Source organism: Amborella trichopoda, chromosome 4 (genome assembly GCF_054954075.1).
Source record: "Amborella trichopoda isolate Santa Cruz 75 chromosome 4, AtrichopodaSantaCruz75HAP2 v2.0, whole genome shotgun sequence".
In the NCBI taxonomy this organism is placed as follows: Eukaryota; Viridiplantae; Streptophyta; class Magnoliopsida; order Amborellales; family Amborellaceae; genus Amborella; species Amborella trichopoda.
Window position 1 is genome coordinate 41,572,984 of NC_142339.1, and position 6,783 is coordinate 41,579,766.

At 34.8% G+C, this 6,783-nt stretch overlaps 1 pseudogene; it reads right to left on the reverse strand.

Moving 5' to 3' along the window:
- Positions 1 to 2,127: 2,127 nt before the first annotated feature.
- On the reverse strand, positions 2,128 to 5,132 carry LOC105421885 (cell division cycle 20.1, cofactor of APC complex-like; annotated as a pseudogene).
- Between the last annotated feature and the right edge of the window lie 1,651 nt (positions 5,133 to 6,783).

Here is a 6,783-nt window from a genome sequence, read left to right on the forward strand (position 1 = left end):
AACTAGAGAAATGATAGACTAAAAGAAGGTCATAACAGAATGCAACAAGGCCTATCTTACAGAGAGTTGATCATCTTACAAGACTTATCTATGAAGTCATGACTCAAGTATACTCCAAATAAAATAATAACTATCATCTTTTGATAGCCTAAAATGACTAAAATTGTAAAGAGCGCATAAATACACAGACGCATGTCAGAAACTGAAGCATAAAAAAGGAGCATTACAAATCTAAGTAAGAGCAATCAAAACTAGTTAAACTGCAAGCAATCATCAAGAAACATACTAAAGAATAATCGGAGAGAGAATACTGGAGAATTGATAGACTCAATTAAATCATAAAAGAAGGCCCCAACAAAAAGTAAGAAGGCCTATCTTACAGAGAGTTTATCATCTTACAAAGATCATCTTACAAAGATTACATTAGCTTAGACGCACGAAGACTCACTGCCAACGCAAGCTCCGGAATCAGCCGACTAAGAAAACTGACACGTCTTAATATGATATGAAACTCATTTTTCCGCTTATCGGGCTCAGCCCCTTTCTTTCTTGTGCTCGCTCTCTCCTGTCATGCATCATGGTTGGGTGGAACACGAAGACATACATCCCTTTCTTTTGGCCAAGATTTAGATCTCACTAGTTGACCCTACCTGGATTCCGAAGATGAGTAAAGTCAGTCTTTCGGAACTTGGTTTTATACGCCTCTTCTTGCTATGAAGGAAGGCATTTTGAACATCTAACTGAAAAAGTTCCCATCCGCTGCTATGGACAGAATGCCAAACCGTTGATGACCTCCCCATTAAAGAATCCTATGTTGGTGATTCCCTCGTTCTAATGCCCACTGATAGGGAAGTGACTAAACCTGATCTACCCGCCTCAAGAAGGAAGGAACTAGCTATTGATGAATCGGAACGAACAACCGGTGGCATATTTGTTCCTTTATCCCTCACTTTTTAGCCGCTCTAGCTGTCATCTCTACGAATTGAACACTCGATTAAAATAATAACCATCATCCTATTGATACTCTAAAATGACTAAAATAGTCAAGAGCGCATAAATACACATCATAGAAGCATGGCAGAAAAGAAAATTGCTCTCTTTTTCTTCTTAGTTATCGATTAGAGATCTATCATTGTAACTATTGTAACCTGACTTTATAATAACAACCATCATATTATGATACCCTAAAATGACTAAAATAGTAAAAGAGCGCATAAATACACATGGAAGCATGCTAGGAACTGAAGCATAAAAAAGTAACATTACAATCTGAGTAAGATCAATCAAAACTAGTTAAACTGCAAGCAATCATCAAGAAACATACCAAAAAATAATTAGAGGGAAAAAACTAGAGAATTGATAGAGTCAGTTAAATCATAAAAGAAGGCCCTAACAGAAGGCAACAAGGCCTATCTTACAGAAAGTCGATCATCTTACAGAGATGACATTAGCACCTTTGAAGCCGTGACTCAAGTATACTGAATTAAAATAATAACCATCATCCTATTGATATCCTAAAATGACTAAAATAGTAAAGAGCAAGGCATAAAAAATATCCATAAAAAATGAGAAGAGCTTGAAGATCAAACCCCCAAGAAACCAAATTAACTCACAATCAGGAAGGTTAGATCCTCCCCAAACAATTAGAAATCAAAAAAGCCCCCTCATTAGCAACATCTTCAGAAATCTAGAGAGTATCCTAGTGGTCTAAGATAAAAAAGAAGAAGAGAAAACCAATAAAATATTAATACATGAAGACTATAAGAGAAGCTAGGAATGGTCACCAAGGAACAAATAAAACCAAAATACATAAAAGAGAAAACCAAGAAACAAAGAACATCACAAACGATGATAGAAACATAGTGTATCTATCTCTTTCATACATTCATACAGACTTGACTAATCGTGGATCCAAGCTTTGAAAGACCTCACAACACAAGTTAAACTCTGGGATGAGACTGATAGAACAGAATGATATAGAAACATATTGTATCCATCTCTTCTTTCAAACATTCATACAGACTTGACTGATCGTGGATCCAAGCATCGAAAAGACCTCACAGAAGACGGAAAAAACCAAAGAACAAAATAAATGTAACAATAATATTAAAATAATGATAAAAACTCTACTGACCGATTCCATGGATCTCTTTCATGCATGTCTTCTCCCTGTTGTCTGTTTTTCCATAATCCGAGGATTGAAAGACCTCATAATAGGGCAATTAAAAAAAACTACAAAAAAGCAAGTTAATAAAATATAAATAAAAATCAATAATGATAAAAAATTGCAAGAAACGCACACTACCTACTGACTGATTTTATTGATCCAAGTCGCACGCTTGCTGAGCCATAAAAGAATAATTGAGAAATAAATAAAAGCTATGCCCCCAAACAGTCACAACATTCCGCGTTAAAAACCAATAAACATAGCAATACATAAACAGGGACAAAATTACAAAAAGGAGATGTGTAAAATTTTATACCTCTTTCTTTCTCCAATCAGTCTGACATGCATAGAATGGGTAGAGACCTTTCGCTTTGAAATGGATTATATCAGTTCTCCTTCTCCCTCGTTTACTCTCTCTCTCATCTGATTTGGATATTGCTGAATGGGCCAAATGAGGTCTTAGCTTCAAACTTGCTGTTGAGTTCAGGAGCTCCAAAAACTTGCCAAAATCTCAATGTCTCATCAGCTTCAGCTGAGACCACTGTGCACCCATCTGGCTCCGCATAGAAACAACAAACTTAACATAAAACTTTTCTCAAGGAAAAAAAAAAAAAAACAGAAACAAATGAAAAGCAATTAATTCTCAAAACCAGAAATTGAAAAGTCACAAGATGAAAAATTATATGCCTCGGCCATGAATAGAACTCTAGAAGTATGCCCAGCCAACTTCACCATAGATGGATACTTCCACAGTGTCAATTGGTTCTGAGTAAACGCATCAGAGCTCAACAACTCTATCTCATTCTTACTCCAAAGTAATGAACACACTTGAGACCCCGTATCCACTAAATTTATGCAAGCTCCAATGTGTATATTCCAAAATTTGATACTTCTATCAGCCCCACCTCCACCTGAAGCCAATAAATTTCTCTGAAATGGGCACTGCCGCCAAATAGTCCTCTAATCTATGCAGCAGTGAGTTGCTGGAATTAGAAAAGCTTTGATCCCAAATTTGATACACCTATCAGCCCCACCTCCACCTGAAGCCAATAAATTCCTCTGAAATGGGCACTGCCGCCAAATGGTCCTCTAATCTATGCAGCGGTGCGTTGCTGGAATTAGATACGCTTTGATCCCAAACATGGAGGATATTGTCATTTCCACCAGTTGCTAGTTGTTTGCCTGAATTAGACCATTTGAGACCACAAACTTCTTGTTGGTGGCATCTGACATCGTTGTTGATAATGGCCACCAGTTGTGAGAATATGATAATTCCACGCAAGAGAGGGAACTCGCCCACGGTGACTACCTCTTAGAGTTCGTAGCTGTAGAAAAACCACATGAGAGGTTTTTGTTAGTTAACAGTTCAATTTGATGTTTGAGATGGTTTCTTCACATAGACCATCCTGTGGGTTGCTCGATAGCTAAAACAATAATGAAAAGAGATGCAGAAAACCCAAAAACACACACACACAGAAAGAACCAATGCATGCTTGCACAGATATTTTAGCATAAACATGAACCTGTGTAGTCGAAGTTAAATCCCAGAGATGGACATTAGAATTGTTCAATCCAACAGCTGTATGCTGCCCACCAGGTGCCCATTGTCATCAATGGTTGTTAGCTCAGAAGTAGATCCATTTTGAACCATCCCATAGATAAATTGTGTTCCCAAGGGCAATGGCCAACACATTGCCACTACTCTAATCCAACATATTTAAATAGTAATCATCCAACAACTCTGGGGAGGGAGACTGCAAAGGTATCCAACAGATTCAAATAGTAATCATCCAACAACTCTGGGGAGAGAGACTGCAAAGGTAATGTCTCTAGGGAGAGACTCAAACCTAAGGAATATGTCTTCGAGGCTTGCCTGATCGCACTTGATGCTTATCTGAGAGAACTTCCTCATAAACTCTCTCAAGGGTTGGGGGCTTGCTCTTAAAAGCGATGATTCTCGTTTTATTTTGGAATACAATCACGGAGAGACGCTTCCTATAAGCCTCTTTTGATGGTGAACCAGAGGTGGTATTCTCTTTCTTTGAATCCATGAGCATATATCGAGCAACGTCTAGGTCCATTGCTCTTCTATCTGGGATGAATCTATCACCATGTTTTATAGAAAATGAAATTAAGTAACATATGGATCAAAGAACAAGACAATATGGAATTGGCCTTCATTCACAAAAAAGATGCCACAAACAGAAACAAGAAAAGGTCTATATAACTCAAGGAAGGGACTTATGTCCACAGCAAGTCTTGACTTAACAAGAAGAAGAAAACATGTTGAAATTATAAAATATTACTCAGAAATTAAAGAAAGAAACCACAAACAGAAGCAAGAAATCTTGACTCAAGGAAGGGACGTATGTCAAGGGAAAATAAATCTTGACTCAACACAAAGGGGCCCTTTACAACTAATAACCTAATATGGCAAATAAAACAATCAAGTGGCAAAATCCTCAAATAGAAGATTAGAGTCTCCATCATCTCCTGTGCATTGCTAAGGGAAGACTCAATTGGATAAAAATGAACAACATGGGATAAGTCTAAGGTACCAAATGTTGTTATCAAAGAAAAATAAATAAATGAGGAGAAAACAAGAAATATGAAGAGAATTCTGAACTCCATTAAGATCATATACCTAAATTTACAATTTCCTCAATAATTACAAATAACTACAGAAATCATAAAAGAAGTGTAGGAAGGTTAATTTGTGATGTATCAGAGAGCAGAGAAAATGGAGAAATCAATCATGGATAAATATCACCCAAGAAATAATGAAACAGGCAAAAAATCAAGATCAAACCCTTTAACAACTCAGGCCCTAAAATTCAAAAGAGGCTACGAAGCACAAATTTCTTACGTATTGTTGCCTTGAAGAAGGTCTTCTTGGAACCATCTGCTCACGAAGAGGGTGACGCCTCTCTTGCTTCATTGAAGCAGAGGAAGAGAGAGAAACTGCATCTATAAATTAAAGAAAAAGGGTAAAGAAAAAATAGAAAATACCTACAAAACAGAAAAAGAACAAAAAAATATCTACGCAAAAATAACAGAGAATTGCAACAAATTCACAAAACACTTGAGCACTTGGTGATTGAGGCTCTTTTCATAGAGTGAATGGATATATATATATATATATATATATATATATATATATATAGAGAGAGAGAGAGAGAGAGAGAGAGAGAGCACATAAGGGTTTTTCTTAAGACTAGGCTTTCCATTAATGTTTTTATGTGCGCTAACAGTCGAAACAAGGCTTCCTTCATTCAAAGACATGGGATGTAGCCGTTCCGGGAACTAGCCATTTGATAGAGCACTAAAGGAACGAAACACCGACTTAACGTTATGTAACAGATGTTTTTTTAGTGTAATTAACGTGTATATCCCTGTTGTTATTTCAAAAGCACGTTTTTTTATTATTATTATTATTTTTATTTTTTTATTTTTATTTTTTTAAGTTTTCAATTTGTTGATGACTTTCAAAAATGATAAAATGGCCTTAGTATTTCGAAGGTTGATGTTTAAAAAAGTCCCTCACGTGAACTTTCAAAATCCAAAACTAATCACATTTGGAATTAATTTTTTTAAAAGTTTGATATTCAAAATCCAAAAATATGAAATTAGTTCAATTCTTAATTTTGGATTTTTAAGATCCAAAAAATTGGGAAAAATATTAATTTTAGATCTTTAGATTTTGAATATCTATAATTTTAAAAAAGGTGAGGTTTGTATAGAGCCTAGGCTCTAAACAATCAAATTAGAGCCTACCTTCAAATAGTGTTGAGAAATATAGTTTTAATATTGGAAATCTTGGTGATAGCTTTAAAATATATTTCCATATGTATTTATAAATTTTAAAACTTTAAAAATAGTATAGATTGATAGATCTATGAAAACTTGAAAATCTTGAAAATTGACTGTCCAAAGATATGTTACAAACCACACTATTTCCAAAACTTGAAATCCATTTTTTTCTCATGTTCATGCATATCGACATCAAGATGATTGATTTGAAGATATTTGGGCATCAAAACAACATATTCTAGTGAAATTTTGTATGTAGGCTCAAATTTGATTGTTTAGAGCCTCGGCTCTATATAAACTTTTTCCTTTTGAAAAGGGCGTGGTTTGTATAGAGTTGAGGCTCTAAACAATCAAAGTAAAGCGCACTCTCAAATAGTGTCAAAAAAATGTGGTTTCAATATTGGAAATATTTGTGATAGCCTTAAAATATATTTTCATCTTCAATTATACAATTTAAAGCTTCAAAAATAGTGTAGATCAAACAGGTCTATGAAAATTTTAAAACCTTAAAATTGACGGTCCAAAAATGTATTACAAGATACACTATTTCTAAAACTTTGAAATCCATTTTTTTCTCATGTCCATACATTTTGATGTTGAGATGATCAATTTAAGAATATTTAAGCATCAAAACAACCTCTTTTGATGAAATTTTTGAGGTAAAAATAATTTGTCAAAAAATAGCATACATAAAAATAACAAAGATGCCCCTCCTATTTTTTTTTGTCAATGAATATGAATTGTCCAGTGTCCATATCGGTCAATTTGGGTCATCTAGCACATATAATATATATCTATATATATAT